This window comes from Pinus tabuliformis, chromosome 5_2 (assembly GCF_031772625.1).
Source record: "Pinus tabuliformis cultivar Carrire ecotype Pingquan chromosome 5_2, CPIR1, whole genome shotgun sequence".
NCBI lineage: Eukaryota > Viridiplantae > Streptophyta > Pinopsida > Pinales > Pinaceae > Pinus > Pinus tabuliformis.
In genome coordinates this window covers 909,296,173-909,312,696 of record NC_142306.1, presented here as the reverse complement: position 1 = coordinate 909,312,696, position 16,524 = coordinate 909,296,173, and the positions used below count along the sequence as shown (strand labels likewise).

Genomic DNA, 16,524 nt, shown 5'->3' with positions numbered 1-16,524 from the left:
CTACCATCCTGATGCTTTATAATGGATAGCGACCTGTCAAAGTAATTGATATGGACCTCTCATACCACAAGGAGAATGTGAAAGCCTAATAATCAATACATTGGACAAATACCAACATCATAATGTACGACGATAGCGACAGAAACCAAACTCTCAAACTCCTCGAAACAATCCAGTACGAACTCAAGGAGGAAGTTATGAAGTTGAACTTCCATAACCATGTATAAAGCATCTCCGCCTGCATCTCCCCCATTCATTTTTTTTGTCTCTTTATTCAAACCTCCATTCCACTGTATTTGGCTTGGGTTGCTTTCTTTGAGTTTTCTCTTTTTGAATTGACAAATCAATGGAAAATCTAAAGTGGGGATAGTTATAGCATAATCCTTATTGCTTGGGAAAAAGGGCAATCCAAAAATGTGCAACCAACTAGGCCTAAGATATAAAAAAAAAACATAAATCCAATGGATGTCTAAGGTTAATGATAGACACAGATCCCAAAAGAGGAAACAAGACAGAATCCATGAAAGATTAAAATGGATATAAAGATCATATGCACAAGACAAAGCTCCAAACAACATCAAATACTGAAAAACTTGCACTCAGTTTTATATATATAATGGTTTTCTGCACCCCTTTCTGATATGGTATTCTAGTGATGTAAATGCACCCAAGTAACCATGTTTCCTTCACACGAGCGGAATGAATGAGCACTGGGACGCAGCAACAATGATGTAGATAGAGGTGCTCCCCTGTACAGCTTCAAGGACGCTCCACACAAATTTTTACCCATGTTCGCACGCGCCCACATGCATTCCTCCCCCTTAACAATCCCCTTCCACGCCTTAATCGCTGCACCATGATTGAGTGTGAATGGAGATTCGCAGATTCCTATCTCTCGCACACATCTTGACAGATTTAGCAGTGAAACCCATATGATTCCTCTTCATTTTTCGATACTTCATACAGTGTAATATAATAGCTGTGTGGACAACTGATTAGTATATGCAATGATCTGCAATTGTTTCTTTCCGTCACGAAGTCCTATCAAGTTCAGAGGGGTTAAGTCTTTGTATGTTCTGAGATTTTTGTATGTGTGGCCAGTTGCAGTTATGGGGTTTCAGAAATATGGAGCTTGATTCTTCAATGCCCAAGTTTTTAGACATGCTTCTTCAATACCCATCAAGCATCCCGGCCTCTTCAGATCCCATTGATGAACAAATTGTCTAACTGGTTTTGGTTCATCAAACATTTGGGTCTCTGCAGAATGCAGTTATAATAGTAATACTTGTACAGCAGTTTTTGAATAGATCTGGATAAGGATTCTTCAATGGTGGCAGCATTGGAATGCTGGAGCAGTAGGCCAAGCATAGATGAGGACATGGTGGAGCAAGTGTTGGTGAGGAATAGGGAGAGATCAGATATTGGTGCAGGGGATAATAGTGTATTGGGTTCTTCCAAAAACTAGAAATTTGATAACAACAACAACGACAATAACAGTGGGGTTAAGGATGTTGTGCAGAAGAAATGGCAGAGACTGGGGAAAAACGTAGCAGGGGCTATTAACACACTGAAGAACACTTTGAATCTTGACACCATATCCAGAGATGGATCCAGAAACGAATGCAGGAAGGTGGTTTGTGGAAGTGTGCTCAAGAATTTGACGCAGCTATACCCCGGGAGCCAGCTTCCAGAGAAGCTCATCAGCAATGTCAGAAAGCATTTTGATTCAATGCCTCTCAGGTGGGTACTCTGGTCTTCTATGATTTCTCAGAATTTTTGTAATTTTGATTTTAAGCTGGCAAGGCTGTGGATTAGGAAGTTATAAATTTCAATCATTGCAGTTCACCCTCTTGCAACTTTGCTTATGGTGAGCCGGCTGAGCTGGGGCACTCTATAAATCATCTTCCTCCCCTATATGCATAAATTATAAAAGCACTCTGATGAGATCTGTTAAGAGATGTAGCGTTTTTGTAAATTCCGATTTATAAAGTTGCAGATGTTCAATATTTGGTGTCATCTTTTCCAGATCTTTTTCAATTGGTGTTCATCTTCTCAGTCCGAATCTCCAGTTTTTTGCAAGTGCAACACTTGTAGTGCATTTGTTTATACTGAAATGCTGCACCCCTCGTCAAAGCAAATTACAGATTCATATTGCAAACAAGATTACTTAGAGATTTGTACCATGCAAATTGAATATCTCGATGAGATTAGACCAAAAATTGAAGATTTGCAATGACATGGTTTCAAAATATCAATATGTGGAGTCTTTTTCCCTTAATGTTCTTTGGGATTGCCAACGAGGTCTTGGTTTACTACCGAGGTCGACGGAGTATTAAGCCTTTCATCAGAGTTCTATCCTTGCTGTGCTCTGCCTCACCCAAATGGAATGAATTTTAAAGGGATGAGGCCGAGTGCATGTCACCTGCAACTTTGGCAGAGCAGTTGCCCCTCAGACCCAGTACCTAAGCCAAAGGAAGTCCACTCTATGCGGTTCAGCCCCTTGGGGAGTGTTCCTCGATTCATTTAAAAAAAAATGTTGGGTGAGCATATGGATTAGGGTTTGGTGGATCTTGAATTGGTGTTCGTATCTATGTAAATCTGTAATTCTTGCTGTTGCTTTGACCTCTAAAGCACCTTTTTTTTATGCTTTTAAAGTTAATATCTGGCTCTTCAATTTTTTGTTTGTATATTCTCTGTTTAGTGCTCTCTTAAAATTTCAAATGCCCTCTTTAGTATCCATTTTAGGCCTGGGAGAAGTTTTGGGCTTTGTTTTTTAACATCTGCATTTGCTTTCTATTTTTATCTCAATATCTGGATTGTGTTTTCCTTACTATCATTTTGTATTTCTGGATTTGGATGTGGTAGCTATGCTCAAGCTGAATTTGATATGAAGGAAGTTTTTCTTCACATTCGTTTGATAGAGCAAGCAACAGAAGACCATCCTGCAGTTATAATACAGGAAGTGGGCAGTACTAAAGATCCACCTACTGATGCATCTGAATCCCCGAAGTCTAACTCTGCATTCTCTGATGATGAGCTTTGCCTCTTCAAGATCACATTTGCTTGTAATTCCATTATTTCCTGGCCTGCTGTGAACTGTGCACTTGAAAATGTTGGCATCTCCTTCAAGGAAATACAACTCTTTGAGAAAAAAAACTTCACATTAGGGATCATAACCATTCAATGCAGTCAAGATAAGTGCTCCAAAACAAAGATTGAAAGTGCCCTTAAATCAGCAGTTAAGAAACCTAAAATAATGAAGCTCACATTTGGGCTATGTGGGTGTGAAGGGCGAGATTCTCTTGGTCAGGCTTCAACAAGTGCAGCAGTTGATGATGGAAGCACACGAAAATAGGGAGGGGAAACAACAGAGGATTCACCCTCAAAGGAATTTGAGTTTAGCTGGGACTGCCCAGAGCAGCGACCCCCTCACAGGTTACCTGAAATGCCTCATCTGGGTTCTTCTTTCCAAGTTGAAGTAGATGAATGGCAGACAATTTCTTCTGGCAAAGAAGAGCTAGATAAATGGCTTGCCAACCTTGAAGAGGTCGAATTCTTGGAGCAAATAACTTCAACACTATTCAAGGGTACATACAAAGGTAAAAAGGTTGCTCTGAGAAAACTGAGAGGGTGTGAGAAAGGTAGCTCTTACGAGGTAGAGTTCAGAAGAGATATCTTGGAGCTCATGACTTGTGGGCACAGAAACATTCTCCCCTTCTATGGAATTTGTGTAGATGACACACATGGAATGTGCACTATTACAAAATTCATGGAAGGGGGTTCTCTTCATGAACTGATTCAAAGGAGCAAGAAGCTTCCACTAAGAGATGTGCTTCGCATTGCCATTGATATAGCCGAAGGGATTTTCTTCTTGATTGACCATGGGATTGTGCACAGAGATTTGAATACAATGAGTATATTGCTTGACAAGCAAGGAAACGCAGCTATTGCAGATATTGGACTGGTTCACCCTTGTCAGATCTTGGGAGAGGTTCTTGAATATGAGACAGGCGGATACAAATGGCTTGCACCTGAGGTTTGTCAATCCATCCTTTGATATTTATTCAAGGGGACTGGCTATCTGAACATTTTCTGCTCTTGAACTCTTTCGCTTTTTGGCTCTCGGTAGATTTTATTGAAAGATTTGTAAAGAATCACAATCATGTGTTATTCTAGTTTCTTAAGGTCTTCTCCGATGACATTGAAGGGTGATAGACTTACAAGTATAAAGCTATTTTCTTTGAATCTCTTTCTTGTTCTTCAGATTTGACACTATTTAATTCCTGCGCCTGTCTAGAGTGCTCTTGCTGCTGAGTTCAATTTTGCTTTTGGGTATTCTTTAGAAGGTTGTATATTGCTAGTAGTATTGACATCAAAGATCCACTCTTTGATTATCTTGAATTTTTTTCACTGCCCTACCACTCTCCAGATTGGTGAGGTGGATTCTTAGCTTTCTGCTGTGTTTTCCAAAATTCTTTTGCTACTAAAATGCTTAGGTGGTTTGTTTCTATGTTAACCAAGAGCAAGTAGTCACGTTCGGGTGAATTGGACTGTGTGTTGTAGTGAGAATTAGAAGGCTTGGTCCATTGCTGTTAGTTTTGGAGCTTGTCTGGATTTTGCCTTATGGATGTTTGTACGGCATTTCTTTAGCTTTTATTATGTATGCCAATGATTTTTACCTGTTGGTGGAAACAGTAATATTCGTTGTATGGTGGTTCTTTACATTAATAATATATCTGTTACACATAGCTGATAACAGTGTTTTACCTTACTTATCTGCATGGATTTATCAAACAGGTCATTGCGGCAGATCCTGAAACTGTATCAGAAACGCCTATGAGCAATGTCTACAGCTTTGGAATGATTCTTTGGGAAATGCTCACTTGCCAAGCTCCTTATGCAGGCTACTCACCTGTGCAGGCTGCTGTAGGTATTGCAGCATGTGGACTACGGCCAGATATCCCTTCAGATTGTCCTCCTCTTCTGAAGTCTTTGATGCAGAGATGCTGGAGCAGCTATCCTCTTCAGAGACCTCATTTTTCTGAAATTCTTAATGTATTACGTGGTTTGGCTTTATAGTTAAGTTGACCATGACTTCCATGTTATGAGCAGTTTTTTGGGCTGTTAATGTGTTTAATCTAATGTGCTTATCTGGCTTGAAAATCTGCTTATAACAGGGCAGTCATCTAAAATTCATGTATGGTGACGCGTCTTTCAAACTTCAACTGTAATTTTGTAGTTCACCTACAGAAGTTCAGAAAGGTCACAGGGCTTTTTCTGCTGCAAGCTAATTTCTTGTCTAATCTTGTAGTTATAGTGGCAACTTCATTTAAGTTGATATTTACACCCATGCTGCCATGGATCAGATTTTGGGATGTAGGATATGATTGCTGACAAAATTATGAATTTGTTGAACTATTGTCACAGTTTTGACAGTTCGGCCTAATATACACGACTTGACATCAAATTCGATGAGGCTACCTCAGTATATTGACATTGACAAGGAACCCAGTGTTTAGCTGTTCTTTTTTATCTCTCTACCGGTTCTGCAGGTAAGATTAATGACATGTTATAATTTTTTGTTTTTTCCCATCAACAGCGAGCTTCTCCGCACAGGAGGGATAAGTCAGTCCTTTGCAGCATACACGGGAATAACCAAGCAGCAGCCTTACTATGGACCCCCTCTGCTTCTGGCTATTCAAACCGTGCACAGGGGCTGTCTGTCATTTATGCAAGACCAATTGGTTTGCCTGGACCTGCATGTTCCAGACATCCAACTTCCACCTTAATTGATTTTTAGTTGTTGATTGCAGAGCTGAAATGCCTATCCTACACTTATTAGGTGCCTTCATTCTACCATGGTTTTTGGGAATCAATGTTGTTGACATCAGCAAAGGGATAAAATCGGCAAGGGTCCAGAAAAGGGAAAAAAAAATGTAAAAATTGGGACAATATTGGTTAAAATGGGCAAACATACGCAAGAAAAAAATAAAAAAAATTCAAAAAAAAATCACTTAAATCGCCAGCTATCCATTGCCCATAGATTTTTTCCATGGATTTGGGATTTTTCCATGTGGTTCATGATAAAATGGCGATTTTTTCTCTTGAAAAAATTATTGAGTTTGTTTGGCCCCAAAAAATCAAATTTCCCAAAATTTTCGGATAAAATCGCGATGTTTGCAACACAGCTGGGAATTGTATCAGCTGCCAAGCTCTTGGGTATAATGTTGCTAATCTCCATGATCTAGGAGATTCCTCCAAACCCGTTTTTGACCAGCTAATGCTAGTGCTCGATGGATGCACGTCTATTTGCTTGGACGACAGACAAATCTATGTTGGAGAGGAGCACACCATGGAAGAAGGCCTGCACTTTATTCTTTAGCGTGTGATATATATCGGGCCAGCCGACTACATAGATATAAAGACAAGAGGTCAACAAGATTTTGCTCCATCCAGTAATGTAGGCGTTTGTGCTTACCTCTGTTCTCAAACCTCTTAACACCACCCTCCTCGAAGAAGTTGAGGAGAGGGTTCATAGCCGGCCTCCATTCCAGAGATAAAAGGCAGAATGCAATATTCAATTAGCAAACTGCTGCAGAATTGGTGATGCTTCGGAGAAGTATATCTGGTCCTACCATCAATCATCAGGGCGGCAAACTCAAGTCTTTGAGAGTCTCCTTTTCCATAGAGGAAGATAGACGAGCAACAAATTCCTTCTCCTACATAAAGTCGTGAAACTAATGAGAACTGTCAAAGTAACATTTTTGTTTATGTTGTATCACTGTGGAGTTGCAAAGTAAAGGCAACCATATCATTCAAGAACGGAACTAAATGAATGATTACAGTGTTACAAGAAATGATGATTGATTGGTGGGTCACAACATCATTTTTTGGTTGCAGGGTGTTTGTTTTCCCAAGTTATTTCTTTACTCAAGTATTTTTGCTGTAACACTGCTTATGCATGAGTAGAGCATCACCAGATATTGTTGGCAGGAAGGCCAACAATATATTGCAATTAGTGAAAACATAGGGAAGGGCGCCAAATCCGAGTGTCATTGACCGGTGCACATATCTAACATATTCTTAAACGTGCCATTCAATCTCTCTGTAAGATGATCAATGGTAGGATGTAAGAGAGTTATGAAGGATGGTTGAATACCCAAGGTTGAAGTGACAAACTACATGACGTCGGATGAAAATTCTTCTTCTATACAGGGATACAAACGCTGATCCTATCTTAAGAGGATCTTGCAACCTGCAGCTCTAGCCATCGGCATTACTGCACTTTAGAGTGAGTACTGACCCCTGCTTCACTCGGTGGAAAAATCAATTTTGGGCAAAGATATTGGAAAGGGACAATAAATTTCATACACAAGCTCAAAAGATGAAGAGATGATAACAGATTGTGAACACTACAGTGGGTGTGTTCTTGGCATCGTAAAAGTTTGAGTGGGGCGGAGAAAAAGAGAATTCATGGGGAGTTTAGGTGGCTATTTTTGTGGGCTGTGATTCAGATGGTGCATTTTGACATGGGGAGTTTAGGTGGCTATTTTTGTGGGCTGTGATTCAGATGGTGCATTTTGACTATATGACACTTAATGTTCAAATGGTAAGAAGAGGAATAGAATCCCGGGTTTGTATTGAGTGTTTCCCACTGCTTAATGCCCTGCATAGAAATGGATTTTACTAATGCAGAGTTGGATTAATGATCTTTAGTAGCAAAGAGAAAATGCAATTGCCCATATAAAAAAGATAAAAGAATGTCAAAAGTGATTTAGAGACTTCTATGCAATCTACATAAAGAGTGTAATATTTTGCTAATTTTAAGTCATGCTTTACGGTAAAAGCAAATCAATTTTGGCAAAGACCTATTAGATATTATGCATAATTTACGGTAAAAGCAAATCAATTTTGGCAAAGACCTATTAGATATTATGCATAAACATGATGGTCAATCATGTAATCGTAATGTTCAGTATTTCACCATAAGTTGAAATAATATAGTATGAGATACAAAACTATCATAACAGTTGTTAATCATGGATTTATGCAAAGTCACATGACCTAATGACATACATAAAAAAATAAAAGAATGTCAAAGTGATTTAGAGACTTCTATGCAATCTACAGAGTGTAATATTTTGCTAATTTTAAGTCCTGCTTTACGGTAAAAGCAAATCAATTTTGGCAAAGACCTATTAGATATTATGCACAAACATGATGGTTGATCATGTAATTGTAATGTTCAGTATTTCACCATAAGTTGAAATATTATAGTATGAGATACAAAACTATCATAACAGTTGTTAATCATGGATTTATGCAAGTCACATGACCTAACGACATATGGAATGTGAGTGTTTGAGATGCCATATAATCTTGGAAAGAGGACATTGGTGTTATATATAACTCATGTTCTTTTTCCGAGATTATATGTTATATGTTAAACACTCGTGTGTGTGTATATATTAAAAGAAAATAACATATTACATATACAAAGATGAAATATAGGCAGATTAAAAAATTGTTAGAATTTAGAAACTCAAACATTTACATGATACAAATTTCATCATACGACTAGTTTACTACTTAGTACTTGCATTATGTCAATGATAATCAAATAACAAACACACAATAAATCAGAACCATAAATTGTAATTTTTTTTTGATCATCAAAATCAAAATGTAGTACATAAATATTGAGTCACTGTTACTAGAGGTGGGAATGCCAATAGTAAATATAAAATATAGAGTAGATACATAAATACTAGATGTGTGAATCTCATAGTTCGTGATTGTCAATAGTCCTCTATGTTGGAATAATCAAAATTAGTATCATTACTATTGCTTTGTCCTTCGTCTACACCTCTTATATATGTAATCCAATTGGTGCATTTCCCATTGTGGAGGATGACCCCTCGAGGATCACTATCATCAAAAGTGACCAGCTCTAGCGTTGGTTAAATAAGATCTAAGTTGGCTAATGTCAACTCAACACTATTGTCCAAACCTATATCATTAGGTAAACACATCCCATATCTCTATCTTTCCCTTCAACCACTTCTCCCTTTGCCTAGAAATAAAACGGAGGTTGGTGTGCACATATAAGGTACACCATTGTGTGGCTCTTGGAATCCCTTCAAAGCTACACTATAACACTCAAATGTAGTCCAAAACACTTTAGAGCTCTAGCCTACTAAATGAAATGAAGTAAAAAGATGGAAAGGGTGCCTATTTTAAACCCATGGGCCACTTTTTAACAAGAGACGTGTCATAAACTTAGGACATGTAGGGCACATGTTGAACATGATTTTGACATGTGCCTTGTCTTTAGAGCTTCAACCTACTAAATGAAATGAAGAAAAAAAAGATGGAAATGGCATTTTTTGACAGGACATGTGTAGGGCACATGTCAAACATGAGTTTGGCACGTCTTGTGAATAGGTCGTGCCAAAATCGTGTTCAATAGGTGTCCTCGTAAATCCATGTTCAACACATGGAATCTATGACACGTGACCCCTAGGAGCATGTTTTGTGATTTAGGTACTAAAGGTCTTACTATATATAAGCTAGATGGGTCCATAAGAGGTATTATTATAATTACTATTGGAATTTGGTTTATATAAAAAACGATAAATTTGCTTTTCCAAAGTTGTGCCCTTGTTAAAAGGTCATTATAATATGAAAAAATTATAATTGTTAAGTTGAGTTAGCCTTTTCATTAACATTATATATATATATATATATTATCTTTATAAATATTCTTAAATATTTTTATGGAAGTATAATTATGCACTGATTTTGTTTATATGTAAACTTATAATTCTACAATCTTTGTTGAAATCTACAAGGGAAAGAAACTTGACGTTGTTTAAGCAATGTATTTTTCAAATCATGAATGTGTTATTCAAGTATCCTTATCTTTGTCTTTACTTTCCAAAGGTATTATAGAAAATAGTAAACAATGAGTAAAGCATGCATATGCCTTCATCGTAAGTAATGATGAAAATAAATGCACTTAAGCTACATTTAATAATGAAAAAACCAAAACCCATGTGTATATTTTTATAGATTGATAAAAAGTCAAAGGATACATAAAATTATTATTAATATTAAATTACAATTAACACCAAACGATTTATTATAAGATTTTATTTAAAAGATGAATATTGTTCACAGACTTTTAAATTCTATTCCTTCCATTCTTAACATGGTGATTCTTTAATGATGGACCTCCAGTTATAAAGTCTGAAATGTAGGCTTTTCAATTAATAATATTAGTATTAGAAAATAGATTTTTTTTTTTCTACTCTCAAATTTGTATATTATTCTTTTCATTTTTTAAAAAAATAAAAAGAATTTATATGATGTAACTTTGTGATTATTATTAATTCTTGCTTTGCCAGGGACTATAACATTCACTTCATGGTCAAGTTGCATTGATTTTGCATTATTTGGTTGTGTTTTTACAATTTTAACTCAAGTTTTAGGAAAATATTTAGTATTTCTATTGCATAAATTCAAAAAATAATTTCTGAATTTTCAATAAATCTTATTTCTAATTTATGATTGGTTGAAAAGCTCTGATGGGAGGTAATTCCCTTGGTGGAAGACATTTTATTTTTGGTATCTATCGGTCCTTGATAATTCATTTTAAAATCAAAATAAAAGTAATTTTGTCAGTGGCCATTGCGTTGGTGAGTGTTCAGACGCTAACACTATTATGTTAGTGCTTTGTTCAATGATGCAAGAATTGATGTGGTTGGCTCCATGAGGGGGGTTTAAACAAATCTCCAATTAATAGTATTATGTTTCTTTGTGTAGATTAATTTTGTTAGCTGCCTTTGCGTTGGTGAGCGCTGAGACGCTAACACTGTTATGTTAGTGCTATGTTCAATGATGCAAGAATTGATGTCGTTGGCTCCATGAGGGGGGTCTAAACAAATCTCCAATTAATAGTATTATGTCTCTTTGTGTAGATGATGGAGTATGTGCGAGAGAATGAGGATCCTTTGCATAATGATTGTTTTGATACAACCGCTCTAGTCAATGATGTGATAATTGATGCGGTTGCTAGTTGTTTGCATAGGCGGGGGGTTGAACAAACCTCCAATTAATATTATTATGTTTCCTTATGCAGAACTCTTGCTGTGCGAAGGATGAAGTATGTGTGGGAGAAGGGTCCTTTGCATAGACGGGGGTACTTTGACATTTCGTTGGTGAGTGCTTTGCCACTGACATTGTTTTGGTCAATGATGCGAGAATTGATGTTTCTTTGCATAGGCCTTGTGGGGGGCGGGGGGCTAAACAACTATCCAATTAATATTGTTTCCTTGTGGGGAGCTTTTGTTGTGCGAGGGATAAAGTATGTACGAAGAATGGAGTCCTTTCGTCACTGCTTTGTGCAATCATGCCAGAATTGATGTTGTAGGGGTTTTCCATGTGTAGAGATTTTATTGCGTGGAAGACGAAGTATGTGCGGGAGAACGGAATATGTGCATTGTTTGTAAGATAGAGTGATTTCAGAGCTTAGATGTCCATTCCAGCTTCGGATTTATTATTGTTTTTGCTAGATTATATGTAGGTATGTTGGTTGTGAAAGCGATTTGTTAATGTTACTCTTTACATTGATCACTTTTATGTCGTTTTTGTAATAATTATCGTAACCACTGGACTATAAAAACTAGTATTATACAATATTAAAGACACCGTGTTTTCAATCTATGTGAGGAAGAAGTGTTGTGCAGCAAAATAAATATGCGAACCATGCTATGAGTGAGTTAATTGAGTAGAAATTTGTGCTATGAAAAGTTTGGTCTATGTGTGCAAAACGAGACAATGTATGAAACACACAGTTTTTACTGTGTTTTAAATTTGTGCGGAGGGATTTTTTTAATTGTAATGCGTTTTTTACTTTTCTGGAGTTAGTACACGTGTAATTTGATATTAGTAGATTGCGCAGAGCGTGGAGGTTTGCACAATGGAAACTTGAAAGCTTCATTTGTATTTTGGCACAAAACTAATGGTTATTTAATTATTAATAAGTTTTATGGAGTGTGGAGGTTTGCACAATGAAAGCTTGAGAGTATATATGCATTTGTATTATTTTGAAAGTATACATTAGTATTAATATTTTAATGTTTTGAAAATCATGTTTCTGTATTTGATATTTTGTAAATAGATTGTGCGGAGTGCGGAGGTTCGTACAATGAAAGTTTGAAAGCTTCTTTCATATAATGGATTTTCTCTGTAGCTTCGCATATATGCATGTGTTATGTTGAAAGTATACATTAGTATTAATACTTTAATGCTTTGAAAATAATGTTTCTAAATTTGATGTTTTAATGCTTCTGTGTTTTTTTTGTTCCATCTACGTGTGGGTATATTCAATGAATATGTGGGCAGGTGTGTAGTCGATGAATTGAACGCTAAGAGAATTGGTGTTTATCCACAATGGTGTTTTCTATTAATTAAAGAACAAACATTGGGATGATAAAAAATGTAAATGGCAATTTATCTTTGTCACATGTTTTAGATGCAAAATAGTCACAAGTGGTGATTTCTAGGGAAACAAGTTTGCAAGCATTTGAAATAGCTAACATAATGAAAAAAAACGTTATTTGCAGTGATACAAACAAATAACCGACTTCGTTTTGATTGTTACATTTGTGAAATAATAATAATAATAATAAACATTAATGACAGGACAAACGTTGGGATGATAGAAAGATTTGGATGTCGGCGTTATTTTTGATACAAAGATTTTGTGACATATGTTGGACACAAAAACGTATGTGGTGGTGATTTATAAGGAAACAAGTTGACAAGCATTTTGAAATTGTTGGTAGAGAAAGGAAAAAAGTTATTTATATTGATAGGAGTTTTTTCTAATCATTTACATATTTCAAATAATAGATCGTGTAACTTTTGTTGTTTGCAAATTTCGTTTAACAATTTGGAGTATTCACTGAGCTTTTGTTGCTTTACATAAACTGTTATCTCCGAAGTTCAGGGTGCAGCTTCAATGGTGTCTCAATGTCGTTTCTATTAAATTCTGAATGATAGCAATAGTGCATAAAGACAAAATCTCCACAATATTGCAAGCTTTTAAACCAATTTACCTTTTTCGGTTTTCTATTCACATTTGGTAGTTTCTTAGTTGATTATCATGGTCACAACATGTTCGAACTTATTTTGTATGGTAAATTTTTGTTTCTTATGACACATAATCGTAATATTAAATTAATGACAAAGTGCAGAATAAATGTAGGTGATTGTGATTAGCTTTCATATGTTCGATTGCTAATTGTTGAGCATATTGTGTAGTAGTTTTGACACGAGTAATAGTAACAATTGCGGGAAAACGAGTGTGCGAAACAAGGAATATGTTCTGTATGTGTGTTATTGGATTTCATAGCAAGAATATGTTATTAGACGTTAATGTTTGAACACCGGAAACATTAGGCTTTTTTAGAAAATTTGTAAACATAATACATATAGGAGCTGTTCCTTGTGCAAAACTTATAATGAAGGTACTTTGTGGGGTTTGGATACATTTTAAATGATGACTAATTAATTAGTGTAATTTATTCATGTGCACTGATGTTATAGACATTTTTGTGCCTTACAGCATGAAGCATGAAATGTCAATAATCTGAGGGATCCAAAGTCCCTAAACATGTTCCTACCCCTAGAGGAACAAGGTCAGCAAACCACAGCACTAAATATCAGTTCTCCACCTGAAAACACTCAAAAACAAGCTAATCCTGGATCATGTCCACTGCTCCACTGAGCATCTGTGCTGAATGTCAACTGCTCCACTCTGTACCTGCGCTGAATGTCAACTCTAATGAAGGCTACCTGCGCTGGGCGAGATTGGCCAAGTGGCACAGTCATTCTGCAAGGTGTCAAATGCCCAGGAAGCTTCCAAAATGACACTTGGATCAGGGAATTCACCTTGTGATGAGTAAGAGGATCTAGATCTCCAAGTGGAAGCAAGAAACTCCAAGTGGACTCAAGAACTGAAGAATAACTGAAGTGGGAGAGGACACTAGTCAGCTTCATGCCAAGCTCAAGCTGACTCATCTTTTCTCCAAATCTCCTATATATAGAGCTCTCTCATGAGGTCTATAGGGGGCTGGAATCTTGTGAATGTAAGGAAGTGCTGTTGGTTTGTGCATAGAACTATTGGGTGATTGCTTTGAAGGAGGTGAAGAGGAGATTTCTTTCTGCTGGGAGGTGTTGTTGGATTGGGCCTCTTATGGTTGTAACACTCTCAGAACTTTAATTCTTCCATTAATAAAGCATTTGAGGTTCTTCTATATGCATGTGTCTTTGTGGCGTATTGATACTTGTATGTTTGATTTATTCTAATCCTTGAATCAGTTATGGATGTATGCTTCTTGTAGTTTCCCTTTCTTGTGCTTTTGCAGGATCTCTGTGTAGCTGGGCCAGTGAAAGAGCAAGGAGCTGGGAGCAAGCAGCAAAGAGGGAAGATTGGATCAACCATTAGCGGAAGATAACGGTTAGTGGATCTTTTTCTCCTCCCTCTTACATCTCATAAAGAAGTAATCTTGAATAGCTTTGCGTTCGGTTGTTGCTGAGGTACTATCACCCTTAGAGTGGGATAGGGTCATTCCGTATTGGATACTTTTCCCAACAACAAATTGGCGACTCCACTGGGGACCGTATCTTGTTGGTTGTTTGTGTTTTTTTTGCTATTCATTCCATAAACACAGGGAGTACCGAATCGAACTGCATTCGAATCTTTCAAATGCAAAGTAGAGGGCAGCTACTCTAGCTCAGTTTCTGGGCAAGTTTATGATTTGAAGCGCTGATCCACAAGGACTCTGATAAGCTCTTAGTGATAGCTTTTCATCCTCCTTTTCATCCCTTAGTGTGTACTTGACTGATAGCTTCTGATTTGGCCAAAAACTGTGAATTTTTGAGCAATCTGTGACCCGGAAACCAAGAGAAACGAAAGTTTCGTTCTTCAGTGCAGGCTGTGTGAACGCTGTCTGCATTTCAGCGCAGTTCCCGAAGGGGCTACCTGCGCTGAAGGTCAAACTCCCTGTGTACCACCTGCGCTGGACCAGTCTTGCCTTGTGCTGCTGGGGTTTCCTGCTGTTTCTTGCCCTGTTTTCACTTTTATTTTTGCTGTCTGTTACCAGTCAATGTACCTATCTGAAACCAACTTTTCTTGCCACTATTCCGCCTCGGTTGTATAAAGAAACTGTGTTTGTTCTTTGTGTATTTCTTGTATCATTTACAGTTTCCCATAACGAAAGTGAACTAGTCTTGCTGTGGCCTCTTAGATCTAGACTTGTGATAAAGTGTTGTTTTGATCTTAAGAGTTAGTTTGTTTGCTGTTCATAGCTGATTGAGCTTTTGTTTTCGTCATATGGTTTGAATTTATATATTTCTAGTTTCGAAACAAGTAAATCTTAAGGTGTCTTTCGATTTGGACAAGCTTGTTTGCTTTCACTTGAAATTGAATTCAAAATTATACAACAACTTTCTTTTTGTGTCGCACAAACATTAAGAAAGAGAAAAGAAATACTTGCATTTTGCATTTTGCATATAAGTTTGTATGTTGATTTAGGGAAAAAGTGCATTAGTGAGTGCTTTTAGATCTGTGTGAAAAGATTTCGTCTCTCTTTTCCCTCAGTAGTTAAGATTTTCATAAGTCGAAAAGATTGAAAAAGCTTGCTTCTCATCTTAGACTGCATTTAGGAATTTGTATCAAAACATCTCGTGGTGAACCTTGAAAGGCAAACTTTAAAAAGATCAACTTAAAATATACTGAATGAACCTAACAACGCTTTGAAACATAACGCAAACACATAGAGGTCTAAGCTAGAGACGTGTTCCGGCGTCCTTAAACGTAGTGACTATCGATCTCGACGAAGGTGGGTGATTCCTCCTGAGAGTCGGTGGCACTAATACGGACTTGTGCTCCCACGTACCGTCGTGTATATATTGGGAAACCCCTATAGGCATATATCTTTTATCCATAGGAAGCCGTGTCGGCCGCCCTACTGATCGCAATGTAGTGAACACAGCGTTCACGAAGATCGACCACCCGTACTGTAAAACGTATTCTGTGGTTTTGCGAAAAGTTTGGCACACCCTCTGCCTAGAACTCCAGGGTAGTTTATTTTGGCCTTTTTCAAACTCTATAACTAAAAAAGTCCATCCGAGCATTTGTCACTTCGGGCTCGTTAAAACATCGAAGGAGACTAGAGTCATCTTTAGCTTTTTCTCGACTCTTAAAAATTGAAAAAGCAAGTTGTGTCCAAGCGTCGTTAAAATTTATTTTAAGCGGAATAATCATCACCTTTCCCTCGTTGATCTTCGAAGTTAGTCTATCACCAGTGAAGTTCCTGTAGAATCGCTAGGCAATCTATTGGATAGACTCAATATGTCTGAACAACCGTCGACATCTAGGACTGTGTCGTCCGACACAGCAGCAACAGAGCCTCACGCTGCTACTCCAACGATGTACGCCGGTATACCATCTGAGCC

At 37.3% G+C, this 16,524-nt stretch overlaps 1 pseudogene across 1 annotated transcript; it reads left to right on the top strand.

The window, feature by feature from the left end:
• The first annotated feature begins 287 nt into the window (after window positions 1–287).
• LOC149162254 (uncharacterized) lies at window positions 288–5,972 on the top strand (annotated as a pseudogene). The gene is made up of 3 exons (XR_016261915.1): window positions 288–1,740; window positions 2,866–4,036; window positions 4,798–5,972. The product of XR_016261915.1 is annotated as an uncharacterized LOC149162254 (transcript).
• The last annotated feature ends 10,552 nt before the right edge of the window (window positions 5,973–16,524 follow it).